Source organism: Peromyscus leucopus, chromosome 22 (assembly GCF_004664715.2).
Source record: "Peromyscus leucopus breed LL Stock chromosome 22, UCI_PerLeu_2.1, whole genome shotgun sequence".
Lineage (NCBI taxonomy): Eukaryota > Metazoa > Chordata > Mammalia > Rodentia > Cricetidae > Peromyscus > Peromyscus leucopus.
The window spans coordinates 27,737,454-27,753,808 of NC_051081.1; the positions used below are offsets into that span (position 1 = coordinate 27,737,454).

Below are 16,355 nucleotides of genomic sequence, written 5' to 3' on the forward strand. Positions count from 1 at the left end.
GTGTGTGTGCATGTGTTTGTGCATATGTGTATGTGTTTCTGGTATCTCCTTTTGGGTCCAAATTTTCTCTTATTGTAAGAATATCAGTCAGATTGGATTAAGAGTTACCTTACTAGACTCATTTTAACATAATCATGTCTTTCAAGGAAGTCTATCTTCAGTACATTTACATTTTTGAGGTACTGAAAACAAGTATGAATTTTGATGGGCTAATACTCATCCCATTTAAAATATATAATTTTCAACTGAAATAATGAAAAAATATACTCAATATATTTATGTTCTATTTATAAATGCAGCCAAACTTTATATATTTAATAGATGGTCTTATAAAGTAGTTAAAAATAAAAAAAAAATCAAGATCATTGGAAGTTGCTGACAACTTAAAAAATTACACATAATCATAGCTGAAATGAACTAATATTAAATGTAATGCTAGAATGTTGCAAAAATCTCATGCTAATGTTTATTTGGGAGTATTTTAAAAAACCATCCTTTTCAGTTTTCGGCTTACAGAGAGATGTACTAAAATTACAATAGAAAAGAATTCTTCCTCAGTTAAGAGGAAACATGTAATGTGAATGGAAGTGTAATTTACACTGCCTATTGCAGTTGCCTGACTTTAATGAGGCAATAGAGTAAATTCCAATATACTTTCCTGGGAATCATTCCAGCTCTCAATATTTTGCTGTAGTATAATGTCAAGAATGGCTGTTAAAAGAGAGAGGTGGTCAAAAGTCTTTCTTTATATATACTAATAGGCTGTTTTCTTGGTAACATTATCTTTGATTACAAAGAAGGAAAACTAATGTTAAAACAGACACACATACGTAAACATTAGCTCATCCAGATCAGTTACATTTCTATATTTGTTACATATTAATTCCCACATGGCACCAGCATGTACACAGTGTCAGGGCATCCAAGAACATGAAAACTATAGTTATAAAAATATCATACCATCTCGGGTTGTAGTTTAGTGCTAGAGTGCTTGCCTAGCATTCACTCAGACTTGGCTTTGATCCTCAGCATCCCAAAAGGAATAAAAAGAGTCACACCAAATTTCACAGATGGTCCCTTTTTAGTCTCAGAGAAAGCTAAAGTGCTGTTTCCAACCTCAACTTTCTCTGCATCTCAATTGTGCAGACACTTTTAGTTTCTCTACAATTTCCAATTTGTATGATTCTTCCAACTTACAGAATTACAGACATAGGACTGGGCTTCAAGTACTGTACAAATTAATGCATAATAAAGTATTTCATAATTCATGATCTGTACATATACTCTATTGAATAGTTTCTTCCCTCTTGAAGTGTTCTTCTGAGGATCAAATATACTTTTCTTGATGAGGGTTGATTGAGACAGCTAATTTTTCTGTAATTTGGGCATAAAATTTTTATCTTGAAATGTGAGATGAAATCTAGTTTTTAAGATGTAACTTATATTTATTTAATTATCTTTATTTCTTAATATATTTATTCACTCTGTGTGTGTGTGTGTGTGTGTGTGTGTGTGTGTGTGTGTGTGTGTTAGGCATGTTTGAGATCATAGGGCAACTTTCAGGGGTTGGCTTTCTCCTTCTACCAAATGGGTTCCAGATATCAAACTAAGATCATGAAGCTTTTCTAGTTCCATCCATTTGCCTACAAATTTCATACTGTCATTGTTTTTCTCTGCTGAGTAGTATTCCATTATGTATATGTACCCCATTTTCTTAATCCATTCTTCAGTTGAAGAGCATCTAGGTTGTTTCCAGGTTCTGGCTATTATAAATAGTGCTGCTATGAACATAGTTGAGCATGTGTCCTTGTGGTATGATTGAGCATTCCTTGGGTATATGCCCAAGAGTAATATGGCTGGGTCTTGAGGTAGATCAATTCCCAATTTTCTGAGAAAATGCCATACTGATTTCCACAGTGGTTGTACAAGTTTGCATTCCCACCAACAGTGGAGGAGTGTTCCCTTTGCTCCTGCATCCTCTCCACCATTGACTGTCATTAGTGTTTTTGATCTTAGCCATTCTGATACATGTAAGGTGGTATCTCAGAGTCGTTTTTGATTTTCATTTATCTGATGATTAAGGATGTTGAGCATTTCTTTAAATGTCTTTCAGCCATTTGTGATTCTTCTTTTGAGAATTCTCTGTTTAGTTCTCTAGCCCATTTTTTAATTGGACTGTTCAGTATTTTGATGTCTAGTTTCTTGAGTTCTTTATATACTTTGGAGATCAGTCCTCTGTCAGATGGTACTAGAAAATATCATCCTGAGTGAGATAGCCCAAACTCAGAAGAACAAACATGGTATGTACTCACTCATAAGTGGATTCTAGTTATAAAGCAAAGAACAATCAGATTGCAACCACAGAACCAGGGAGGCTATATAGTAGGGGGTACCCTAGGATGACTGTGGCTTGTAATAAGTTTTGGTTTTACTCAATTACTGGGCAAGCCTCAATCAAACATTTCACTATTAGGATAAGAACTTATACTGTATCAAGCTGATAATAGAAAAATAAATAAATAAAAATGGGAAAAAAAGATCATGAAGCTTGATATAAGTCTTTTAACCTGCTGAGCCACCTTGCTGGCCCTAATATCTTGTTATAATTAATTTGAGACTAAACTCGTTTGGTAAAAGTTTTATGCTATTGATAAATACATAGAATAAAAAGAGAGACTCTTTCAGCTTAGCCTGCCTCTTACAGCACTTCTCCTTTGCACCAAGCAGCCAGCACTTAGTGTTTATCTTCATGGTCCTTATTTCATGCATCTCCACACACACATACATATATACAACAGACATCTGTGCTGTTATAAAAATACAGTAAAACATAGCTTTGCATGCTCTCAAGATCTTAGTTTGTTGCTTATGTTGCTCAGTTGAATTTGGGTCCTAAATTCAAGAATTTGATACTGAATTTAAGAAATTTTAGAATTTTGAGATGGGCATGGTGGTACATGACTGTCAGCCCAGCACTCAGTAAGTTGGGGCAGAAGTACTGCTGAATTTGAGGCTAGCCTGAACTGTACAGTTAGTTCCTAGCTCAACAACAGAAAGAAAAAAATATACACGAATAGTTTTGCACTTGAAAATATCATATACATTATTGCATCTCTAATAGGAAGAAGCAGGACACAGTGAGGCTTTGTCTCAGAAAATACAGTATTTTCCCTCATATAGATTTTTAAACACACACACACACACACACACACACACACACACACACACACATACACACCCCTGACATGTTTGAAGGCGGACTATGTGGGGAAAAGAAGTCAAGGGACAGTGAGGGAGACAATAAACAGTAGTGAGTGAATATCAATAAAGTACATGATATGTATGTGTGAGAATATGATAACGGAAGTGATCATATATGCTGATTAAAACACATTAACTATGTAAAAATAGATGATTTCTGTTTTTATTTCTTGCTAGTCAATACCATTTAAAATTTTAACTTACATATCTAAGGGGATGGATAACTTCAGCTTTGTGATTCTTTAATTTTAAAGCATATGTCCTATATCTTCATCTAAGTTTCTGAAAACAAAAATCAGCCATATTAGACTAAGAACATTTACTTTACTGGAGATATATTTTTGGGTAATGTTGCACTGTTAATCAATGCTATTAATGTGGAATTATTTAAGTGGTACTAAATCCACATTACAGGGATTTTTGTTACATTCCCTGAAGCTTTAGAGACGTGGTTTGTTTTTGGGTTGTGGTCTGTGGGCTAAGGCAGAAATTTAGTCTGTGTTCCTTCCTTTCCAGATAGGAATAGAGGATATGCTACAAACAAACCAGCCATTTAACATGTCATGGGAAGTTGTGAAAATGTAGTTTCACCAATCTTTATCTTTGACTCGCTAGTGTCAGGTGAAGTTGAAGGCAAAATAAAACACGTTCAACTTTTAGGTTATGAGGAGCGGTTACATTTTTTTTTTTTAGAAAGCTGATGAGCTCTGTATAGCATACATATGAGGAAGCTTCTCTTATTAGCCAAGTCCCCAACTTGATTCTTGTACTGTTAAAAAAGGGTAACTCAATACTTTCTGGAATGTGTCATGGTCTTTTTGTTTTGTTTTTAAGGATATTAAATGGTATTTATATATGTTTGTCGTGCAACAATGAACAATTTCTCCACCCTAGGTTCGGATGCCAAATTCCTTTCTTTTATTGGATAAATTTGTTTTGGTTTCAGACCCTGAATGAAAATTTTACTGGAGTGATTGAGTGGGGTGGGGAACATTCACCAGAGTGGGGTGCAGATGGCTCAGGGTGGGGGGTAGTGAGGGTCGGGATGGTACTGTCTAACTTTTAGACAACTTTAGATTCTAAAACCTTAGGGATCATAGTCAGAATGGCCTGACCACAACTGGTCAGTGGTTGCTGTGAGCAAACTCCATCAGCAGGCACCTCTGCCTGTGTGCTCCCGTGTGGAGTTGATATTTTGAACATTGGTTTCTGAAGGTGGAGCTTAGACATCTGCTGGTCTCCTCAATCAGCTCCCTGGGAAATGTGCAAGAAGATTCTTTTATTTCCGTGGGAAGCAGTATGGCCCATTGCTGGCCTCAAGCAGTGGATGCTTCCTTCCTCATTGACCTAGCTACAAATCCCAGAAAAAGATGAGAGCGGGGTTAGCTTCTTCAGGGGGTGATGGGGAGGCTCTCTTTCGGACCCCTTTCCTTAGCTTGTAGATGGCCACCTCCCATGTGTGTCCTCATACAGTGTTCCCTCTGTTTGTCTCTGAGTCTAGATTGCTTGTGGTGGTATTGTGTTCACCAAAATATTGTGTACTTTAATAAATTTATCTGGGTCAGAGAACAGACAGCCACTAGATACAAAGCTAGAAATGGTGGCACTCACACCTTTAATCTAGCATTCCAGAGATAGATCCTCTGGATCTCTGTGAGTTCAAGGCACATGAAATAGCAAGCATGTGACACACGCTTTAATCCAGAAAGCCAGCTTTAATCCCAGGAGTGTGTAGAAAAGAAGATATATAAGCGTGAGGGCGAGAAACTAGAAGCATTTTGCTGGTTGAGATTTGGCTGGTTAAGCATTCAGGCTTTTGAGCAGTAATTCAGCTGAGACCCATTCCGGATGAGGACTCAGAGGCCTCCGGTCTGAGGAGACAAGACCAGCTGAGGATCCGGCGAGGTGAGATAGCTGTGGCTTTTTCTGTCTCTCTGATCTACAGCATTGACCCAATAACTGGCCTCGGGTTTGATTTTATTAATAAGAACTTTTAAGATTCCTGCTACAATTGCTCCTCATAGAGACATTAGTCAGATCATATCCTGACTTACCTCAATGACCTCCTTTTTTATCCAATTACCTATTTAAAGACCCTGTCCCCAAATATTGTACACACCTTGTCATCCTATGACGTGGGAGGGGGAGACAAGAGGATCAGAAGTTTAAGGTCATTCCTGGCTACATCATGAGGTCAAAGCCAGCTTGGGATACTGTCTACCTCCCCCCCTCCCCCAAATGTGATGGATGGTTGGTCACCTTGGTCTATTTTGAGACTTTATGACTAGAGGAAGGTCTGCTGTTAGAAAGATCAGATAGATAATGAGAAATCAGTGGTGGTGGGGAGGGAAGAAAAGGAGGGGAGGGAGAAGAGGGGTAAAGGAGGAAAAGAGACCTTGTTTCTGATTGCAGCTCAATGCGGCTAAGCTGGATCAGAAAAACCCATAGTCCCAGCTATTCCTAAAGCTAGGCTGAGTCATTCATTTCAGTTTGGGGAAATCCTTTAAAAATCCTCAATGGATTTTGGTTTCGCATCTATTAGTTTAAACTGGGTTGCTGTTTCTTGCCACTGAGGAAGATTTCCTACACAGTCCATAAAGCATTTAGCATGATGCAGGTAGGGAATTTGGAAGCTGTTTGTGGAATGTGTCTTTGCTTACAGCTTTCGGGTAAGTCTTCCCACAGTTCCAGCTCAACGCCCACAGGGCTGCTTTCACTGTGGGAGCTCACACTGTCTGAAGCTTCAGATAGATCAGAACTCGGAATGCTGCTTCCTTCAGCCTGTTGGGCTTTTATAAAACATTGATGAGCAAGAGTCATGGGGGAAGTTGGGAGGGGTGGGAGGAGAGGGATTGAGAAAACACGTGTGTTTCCTATTAGACTAATCGATGAGTTTTTCTGTTTGATAAAGAAGCAAATGTCAAGTCAGGTGTGGTGGCTGAGCACTTGTTAGGCAATAATTCCAGCACTTGAGAAGCGGAGGCAGGAGGATTGCCTATGAGCTTAAGCTTGGGTGTGATACACAATATCAGGAAGGCCTAGGCTACAGTGTAAGGTTCAGTTTTAAACAAAACAAAACAAAATGCTAGAGTTTGGATAATAGATTACTTACCTATTGACAACTCCTGGTCACTTATGACAGAGCAAGGTCTAACGTTCACAGTAGTTCAGGGGAAGTAACAAACGGCAATGTGCTTGAGCAAGTTTTAAATCTAGACACACACATCACCAATTGCCAAAGAAATTGCTGAGGACGGGGTGGGGTCTTTTATTTGGATCCATTCTACACGCCATCTGGAAACATGGCTTCTTCTGTTTCCTCCCCCAATAGACTACACCATCTTACCACTTAGCATTCTAGAGATAAGCATCCACACTAGTGCATGAAGTTAAGTCTCTTCTAACAATGATGAATGAATGATCTGAATATACTGAGTTGACACACACCTCAGAGGATGAAAGTGTGAAGCCTGACCTCAGCCACCATGAGAGCAACTTCTGTTCCAGGCAGCTATCCAGCACATCCTTCCTCCCCTGGCCAACATCATGCTTGATTTCCTCTGAACCAAGAGATGTGTTTTGATTTTGCCTTAATTTTCCAGGTGTCTCCTACTTTTATGCCAGCTGGGAAGCATGCAGCTGGACCAGTGGAGTGATTAGAGGGCCATGTTCTGACCATGTGTCTTCGAGTCACTTTCCAAGCTCTCAGAGATGGGTTCTCTCCTTGGCAACATCATCTTTTGTTAATTTTGCCACCTTCTGGGAAGGACATCCGGTCCTGAAACCTGATCTGATTTTTTTTTTTCTATTTGGGGATGAGTGAGCCCAGTTTTTCTGCCCCTTTCTTTAAGTGGCCAGATGTACACTTATTCCAGGTTTCTTCTCTGTTCCTGGACCTGGCAAGTGAAAAAAAAAATCCTACAGAGAATTCACTGGGTGATGTTTTCTCCATGTATCATGCATGTGCAGACTATCTTCAGCTCCTGATTCATGATTATGGCGTTCTCAAGGGCCAGAGAGAGCTCTGTGTACTCTCCAGGCCCCTTTAACAGCTGACGAAACCCAGATCTTGATAAGCAGCGAGGAAGTTAGGGCTTTCTATGCACAGCTGTGCATCTTATGATGATGAAGGATCCAAACAATTCCTGACTGTTACCCCTTAGGGATTGGACTGATGCTCCTAGGTTCCTGTTGTCCCTTGTACATCGAGTGACATCAGCAGCAGAAAGATATGCTCTTAGTTAGATTCTGAAATGCAATGTCTAAGATTGTAAGCAAATCTTACTTATTTTTCATCACTTATTTATAGAAGAGAACAAATTTCGGCTTATTTCTGAGAACAGCGATGAATGGAGCGCCTTCTAATGTCCACGACTCAGAAAAGCAATGGCGGGCACTGAGCATTTGGAATTCCTGTCGCATGGATGTATATGCCCATTACGATCCTTGCTTACTGTGTGATCTTTGATGGAATTAAATGTGATGCCATTTACAATTAAAAAAACATTTATAATATTAAATTATAGCATGTAAATATTTACAGATTTTCCAGAATAATGCTGAATGTCTCATTGGGACTCAATTATTCAAAATGTTTTTTCTTTTTTTTTCATGTTAGAGTTTTATTACAGTGCTAATACTCAAGACACGCACAGCACCTTAGTCTTCTAGTCTGAGTTTTGGTAACTGGTTTAAAAGTGTTATTGGAGCTACTGTTTCTTCCACATGTCAGCTTTCAGGAAAAAGTCCTCAGTGGTAACTAAGTGACGTTAATTTGATTGAATGGTTTGTCCTTAATAACCTGAGACATCAATCCGTGGATGGCTTCTATGGTAGCTTTACAGCTGTCTCGAGTAGCTTTGGCAAGTTTGTCTTCTGACTTTCGGTCATGGGTTTCTAAACCCAACATGAAACTCCCTCGCCCCAGCTGGGCTTCTGACTGCTCTAATTTTTCAGACAAATCAAATACCTGGCCAGTGGTATAGTCTGCATTAGTAAGCAAGCTAGAGGAACTCAGGGTATTCACCCCGTATTTATTCCACAAAAGCTCAAGTAGTTTACGATCCAAAGAGGATTTGAAATATGAGACTTCTAAGGCATAATATTGTTTGCAGTGCACGCCAGAGTCTTCTATTTTATTAAGTGGGATTGTCTGGTACTCAGAAGGACCTCCATCAGGAGGCTTGTAGCCCTTTGGATGTGTCCTAAAGGCGCCAAGATTCACTTTTCCTGCAGATATTGTTCTGGTTGGGTCAATCACTACTGCTACAAATGGTTCCTGGAACTGCTGGTTAAGCATCTGTGTACTAACGTCAATCCCAGAGAGCCAGCAACCATACCCAGGGTGGCTATGATACCAGCCAATTGCATTTTCAAGGCGGCCAACCTGTTTGGCATTTTCTATGTATGCAGCCATATACTCATATGCAGCAGCCTGAGCGTTTACTCAGGTTTCAGTGCCCTCTACAGGCAAAGCAAAGCTGTCCATGATGATCATGGTCTCTCCATCCACTTTCCCGAGCATCAAGCCCATCACTTCCAGGTGGCCTCCTGGTCTGGCATGCATCACCATTTTCAGGAGAGCCAACGCTGAGATTTTGCAGTATTTAAAGTAATGGCGATCCTTAGTCCAGGGTTTCGCCGCCAGGATTTCTTGCTGTTGTTTTTGTCGTATTTGAAGATTTCATCGATACTCAGCGCTTCCTGCATGTTGTTGGCCAATGCCCAGGTTTTCTGGGCCATACCACTTCCTGGAAGCCGCCATGGCCGAGGGACCGGAGAAGCTGTCGCCTCCACAGCCGAGATGCAACTTTACTTCGTGGGGCCTCCACGTGCGGACTGGGCACCTTCCCCGACCACGGGTGCACACTCACTAGACTCTCAAGGCGGCCATGACTCAAAATGTTTTCTTGAGCAGCTATTATGTACGGGTGTTGCGTATGGGTGACAAGAGTATAGATAGTTCAAAGTTTGCGTCTTTGAGAGGAGGGAAGGGCTGAAAAATAGACTTTTAACACAATTTGGTACGAGCGATTACAGAGAAAGAGATTCAGGGAGTTTAGATGGCAGAGGAGCGACACCAAGCAAACCTGGGGAGAGACTGGGGGGAGGGGGGAATCAGGAAAGGTTCTGTGGCTAGATTACACTTGGGCAGAAAATGAGCCAGGAGAGAATGGAGGCAGGTGGTGCAGGGTTGGGGTGCACTGTCCGGGCTGCATGCAGGTTGGGCGGCAGAGCACTTTGTCTGGGCGCAATCTCCAGCACCCAGGAAGACGAAAGATAATGCAATGAATGTGTTTAGAAGTGGCTCATGTGTGCACTCCTAGCATTTGGGAAATAGAGGCAAGAATATTAGGAATTCAAAGAGTATGATCCTGTCTCAGAACATGTATCGATCGCCAGCAAACCAATATACTATAGACACCTTCAGTATACTGGGTTTTCTCTGCTTATGTCTTTTCTTTAATTCACATTGAATCTGCGCTGTTTTTCAAGTTTTTGGTCACCTGTTGACGGTTCTAGGACTTTTCTTGTTGGAGACAGGAAAGGAGGAACCAAACTCATAGAGTGTAATGAGTTTATAATTCATAGTGAAGTTGGTGTCTAAAACACTAAGAAGAAAATGACAGTACTAGAAAGACATTAAAAGTAGAAAATACTTGGTGATATAAAATTAGATGCCAGGATAGTTCAAGTCAGAAGGAACAGTAAGGCAGCAAATGTTACCGGCCTTAAATCTTGATTTTATGAGGTGAAGGCTGCCTAGCCCTGGAGCCTCTCCTGAGCTCCACCCAAGAAGTTCTGAGAGAGACTTATGGAGATGAAGGTTTATGGCTCAGGAGGACCTTGGCGTTGAGCAGTTTAGGGAATAGGCTACTAAATTTCTGAAAGTCCCAGGAAATGAAAGATCTGGGTCTCAAGGCCGAGCTCAGAGAACTGAATGACACTGTACAGCTCCATTGCTTGTGGATAGACGCTAGCATTTTGCCATCTTTAATCCTATTTTCCTAATGGACAAGTTCATTCTAATGACAGTATAATGAAGTTAATAAATGACTCACACCTAGGATGGGAAAAGTGGTTAAATGATCACTGTCCTATCAGACTATGACTTGAGTCCACCTATGGAAGTTTGGCAACTGTGTGTATGATGTACTGGTACTGTTTAGTGGTTGGCTCTTCCGTTTTGTACTCTGTTGTTTACCCATTTCTTGAGTATAGCACCCTTTAAGACGCCCTTAATGCCCTTTTCATTGACACTGTGGTTGAATCAAGGGGTAATTATGATATTTTGATAATTATGATATTTTGCTGAGAAGTTTGTCAAACTGAATTTTGGAATGCTCATATTGTATTGTAGTTCCAGCACTCCAGTTGGACCTACAGGAAATCTAAACACCTGGACGAAAAACTATCATATTGAGATGGATCAGTTATTTGGTTTTGTCATCATAATACCAAGACTTAGATCACTGGAAGAGTTTTTAAATCATATATTATCAGATGTTCCACATTCTGTGGATACCAGCTAAAATACAAAATATAGATTCAGACCAGGGAAAAGCAGGGCAGTAGCTGCAGGGTGTGGTTGCACATGCCTAGCAATCCTAGCACTCTGCATACTGAAATAGGATGATCACGAGTTCAAGGCCATGCTGGGATATACAGTGAGGTCCTACCTAAGCAAAGAAGGAAGAAAGGAAGGTATAAAAGGATGCACGAACAGCTTTGTAATTGAATATATTACATGCATATTGCTTCTTGAAAAGGAGTCAGTGGAGAGTTTGGAGTTTATAGAGATAATGGAGATGTGATCCTTAGAGCCATCATTTAAGAATGACTCAATAATATCTTGATAGGTTAAGGACATAAAAGGTATTGGCAGAAAGATATGTAGGATTTTGTTTGACTTTGCAGTGTACACTTTTTTTGTGTACTGCAAGCTGAAAAGTAGTTCTTTTGCGTTAAACAAACAGAATGGTTTTCATCATTTTAGTCACAAATATTCCACTTTGAAGTGTTTAAAATAAATTTGTATTAGTTTTATACTAAAAATTTATAAGCACAGATAGGCTCTTTGAGAAACTTAATAGTGGCTGACATACTGAATATATTTCCTACATTAATTCTTGGAATCCTACAAAGATCCAGTAATAACTTGTTTTAAAATTTGATTAACACCAACGGTAGTAAGGATCACTATGGCATTTTGCTCTGGCCCAGGCCCACTTCCTCAACACTGGTTTCTCTCCACTAGTGTTTTCCTTTCTAATATCATAGCTCACATCTACACTCACCTCTCACTTACATGTACACATGTAAGCTCAGATTCACTTTCCAGAGAACCTGACATTACAACTAGTTAAATAATACATCAAGACAGATTAGAGATTTAGTGGATTTGGGGCTTTCTACCTCTGGTAATCCATTCCTTATTGATAAGGTGGTTTCTTGTTATTAGGCATAGGACAGTAGTGTAGCTAGAGTTTTCCTGGTCCTGCCTGGCCCACGGTCAGGACAAATCTCTCTCACTTGCCAGTCCTGCAGCCTCTCAGACCTAACCGATACACACACAGAGATTTATAATGTTTACAAACTGTATGGCCATGGCAGGCTTCTTGTTATCTAGTTCTTATATCTTAAATTAACTCATTTCTATAAATCTATACCTTGCCACATAGCTCGTGGCTTACCAGTATCTTACATGTTGGTACTCATGGCAGCGGCTGGCAGTGTCTCCTGACTCAGCCTTCCTATTCCCAGAATTCTCTTTTCTGCTTGTCCCGCCTGTAATTCCTGCTTGGCTACTGGCCAATCCGCATTTTATTTATACAGAGCAATATCCACAGCACAGTAGGGTTTCTATTGATGTGAAGAGACACCATGACCACAGCAACTCTTTTAAAGATAACATTTAATTGGGGCTAGCTTACAGTTCAGAGGTTCAGGCCATCATGGTGGGAATCAAAGCAGCATGCAGACAGACTTGGTGCTACAGAAGGAACTGAGAGTTCTTACATCTTGACTCATGGGCAACAGGAAGTTGTCTGAGACACTGGGAGGTATCTTGAGCATATATGAGACCCCAGCGCCCACCTCCACAGTGACACACTTCCTCCAACAAGGCCACACCTACACCAACAAAGCCACACCTCCTAATAGTGCTACTCCCTTTGGGGGCCATTTTCTTTCAGACTACCACAGATGGGAAATGAAAATGAATGGATTTTTAAGAACTTGGCAGAAGAAAGAGAAAGGGAGGAGAAAAGGGTGAAGAAGAGCATGTATACGTATGTGGGTGTGAAAGATGCAATGGGAACTTCTAGGTAGCTATATGTTTTGTTTAGCTATGAGTGTGTCCTTTAACTTCTTAAGATAAAGTGTCAAAGAATACTGTAAATCATATATTAAATAGAGGACGACAACAACAGAAACCAAGCACAAACTCTCATGGGAATGTATGATCTCAGTGACCTGTGAGCTCTAGGTTGAATTCAGAAAAGCAGAGAGGGTAGTGGTGGTCACTAAGTGATAGGAGAGCGTGAGAGGAATGGGAGGGTGTTGATTAAGGCATATGGAGTTTGAAATGAATAAGTTTTGCATATTTTTTAATGAATAACACAATGACTATGTAATGTAGTTGAAATTTGCTGAGACAGCAGTGCTTAAGTTTGCTTACCGCGCAGATCCCAGTGATAATGTACAGGTAGATGGATGTGTTGAGCAGGTCAATAGTGATCATCCCACAATATGTACATAAAACAGAACATCATATTGTATACCTCAAATGTATATAATTTTATCTGTTAATTATACTTCAGTAAAGCTGGAAAAAATGTGATTATGTGAACAGTCAACTGTGATAAATATTTTGTTCCTATCTAATATAGAAGAAATTAATTCAGAAGAAATTGATAAGAATACAATACATTTGGGTCCGAGACGTCAATCTCTAAGCACTGTAATTAGCAAAGTAATGTTAACTAAATCGTTTGTTACTGATGTGGAACATTCAGGTATTTGGGAAAAAAATGTCATTTCAGAAACTATGCCTTTACCAAACACTGGCTATGAATTATTCAATGAATGTGCGGGGGTGATATTGTTTATAACACATTTCCTGCCAACTTCTGTTTTTCACTAAATGTTTAAAAAAATTGAGGCAGCTTCACAATGTAATTGGTAATAGAAGCAGATGGCACCTTTCTGACCCTTCATTTTAGCTCCTAGGCATCTGCAATCAGTTATATGCTAGATATGCAGACAGACAATATGCATTGAAATTAGCCCCATCTTTTTTAGCTGTCAAAAAGTAGACTTGGCCATAAAATTTGAGAGTAAAGAATCTGAGAGATCATCTAGTTCAATTCTTGTATTTTACAGGTGAGGAAATTCTTGGTCGGAGAGAGGCAGTAAATTGACTAGTTCAAGGTCACAGAGGAAGGAGACGGGACTAGATCACAGCCCCTTGACTTACAGCCAGAGCCCGCTCACTTCCAGGATCAAGGCTGCCTTTCATTCTAGGGGAGATCTGAATATTTATCTATGCGAAATTATAAAACATCCCAAGATCCTTGAAAATTAACAAGAATAATAACATGGAAGTATCTTTTTTAACCCAGTTCTGCTAAAATTTTGGAAACTCCAATATGCACTGGAGTTTAAAAAAAAGTTGTGGTGAAATTTAAGTATTCTTAGATCAGATTCCTTCAAATTATGGTAAAATAACAGCAACTTAGATATCAATTAATTTATAGTTCTTTGAAAGTTAATTGTATTAAGTATTTCTGATTCCCTGAGAGTAATAATTCACATAGTACTATCATCACTACAACACAGGATTCTCATATACATGCATTGCATTACGTTATATAAAATGACACCTTGCTATTGTCTTAGAATCAATTCATTTTCTTTCTTTGAATTTTAAAATAAGTATTTTATATTATGGGTGTTTTGTTTGCATGAGTGTCTGCTCCACATGTATGCAGTGCCCAAGGAGGCCAGAAGAGGGCACCCGATCCCCTAGGACTGGGGTTAACTAGTTGTGAGCCACACTCTGGGTGCTGGGAAATGAACCCAGATTCTGTGAAAGGCAAGCCAGAGCTTTTAACCACAGAGCCATCTCTCCAACCTCCTTAGAGAAAGTTGTCTCTATTTAGTTGTCTTTTTTTTTTTTTGTGGCTGAAATAGCATGTCATATATACCCAGTATATTTTTCTAGTGGGCCCAAAGACCTCTAGTAGCCTGAATAGTTTATTTGTAGAAAAAAAAAATACTCCTGTTTGGGGCCGACAGCACCTCTTGTCTGTCCCACAAGCTGAGCTGTCTGGCTTAGGTCTTCCTTGTTCCTGAGCCAAACCTCCATGTAAAGCCAACCCATATGCATTAGCAGCTGAAAGCCCCCAAAGAGAAGGTTCACAGGTCTGTGAGTGGCGAAGTTCAGAGCGTGGCCAACTTGAGTGAAGGATATTGTGAAAATATTTGAACTTGGGGAAGGTTTTTTTTTTTTTTTTTTTTTTTTTTTTTTTTTTTTTTTTTTTTTTTTGCTTCTGTTTGAATATTGGTTACGCCTGATTTTCTGAAAATTCACATCAAAGAGAATGGAGAAGTTGAGCTGTGAATGAAGTTCTGACTGGAGAGAAGATGGGAATCTGTGATGGTTGGTTGGTCTTAATGTCATCGGACCACAAGTTAGAGTCAGCTGAACAGAGAGCCTCAACCGAGCAACTGTCCTGATTGTCTTAACTGATGTGAAAAGACCTACTGCCCAAATGTAGGTGGTATGTTATGGTAGCAGCCCTGATTTAAAAAAAAGGAGGGGGCATGGCAGAAAGAATATTAGTCCCTCTTTTTACTCTTGGCCTTCCCTTTCTCTGCCAAGTTAATTTATTATGCTGCTCCTGCTGCTATAGTTGATGTTGGAGTGAGCATTTGCAGGCTTCCCTTGTTAACTGAGGACCAGCAGCTCTCCAGTAACCCTCCAGCTCTTCAGCACTGGTTGGGACTCCTGAAACACTCACCACACGGAGTGAGCAACTATCAGGTTCTCAGCATCTTCAGTGTGAGATAGCCATTGTCAGGCTACTCTGACCACTGAGACACCCAGCCTCAAGGCCATGAGAAAGTACGGGATTCCCAGCCTGTCAGGTGAAGAATTGCTATTTTGACATAAGCCAATAAATAAACAAGCAAATAAACTCTTATCAGTTCTGTTCCTTTAGAGAACTCTGATAAATACAGAACCCTTCTAGATTTTTGTCCTCAAAATCATACCTATGGAAGTGATTTTGGGTAGAACTGATTGGATTTGAAAGCACATTCTTTCTGACAATCACATAGACTTTAAAGGTAAGGAACTCCTCTCCTACATTGTGGAGGGGCTACCCACCATCCCCACATTTTTTCAGAGTGCTCTTGAGTAGGAGCAGCAGGGAATATTAGATAGAAGGATATTGAGGGGGGAGATAAAGATAGAAAATACAGGATAGCCTCGAAAGGGCCTGGATCCTAATCATCGGGCCCTGACTGTCTCCGCCCTAGGGTATTTATAGACATGCCAAGGGGTGGAGCCAAAGACCTCCCCCCAGCACAGCCAAGTGCAGACCATCTCAGACACCTGCACTCAGGCCCGTGGTCCAGTCATCCTCTCTATGCAGACCTGCTGGGTAAAGCCACTAGGAAACCTGAAAATGGGCTCCCACACTTCATCTCATATAAGTTCATCAATGTGACCTAATGGTCAAATGAGTGTGAGATAATGCATAATACAGAATCCCACCTACCCCCAGGTCCCTCACCTGGAAGTTTCCCCAACTTTGCTATGCTTACCCTCGCCTCAATCCCTACCACTTTATATTCCATCCACTTGAGCGGCTCCTCTTTCTCCAAGCAGATTTTGTTCATGTCCTTATTCCCTGTCTGGAATTTCTTCCTTCCCACCCCCTACCTTCTTTTAAAGAAAAACTCATAAAACTTGCAACTAAGTTTCAAGACGAATGTACCTCAGGAAAATGAATCGGTCGCAGAGAGGTGCAAATTTGAGGCTGGGGTGTAACTCAGGGCAGAGGAAGTGCCTATCATTTACAAAGTCT

General features: G+C 40.2%; 1 pseudogene; it reads right to left on the bottom strand.

Annotated features, from left to right (window-relative positions):
- Nucleotides 1-8,020: 8,020 nt before the first annotated feature.
- On the bottom strand, nucleotides 8,021-16,167 carry LOC114695523 (annotated as a pseudogene).
- Between the last annotated feature and the right edge of the window lie 188 nt (nucleotides 16,168-16,355).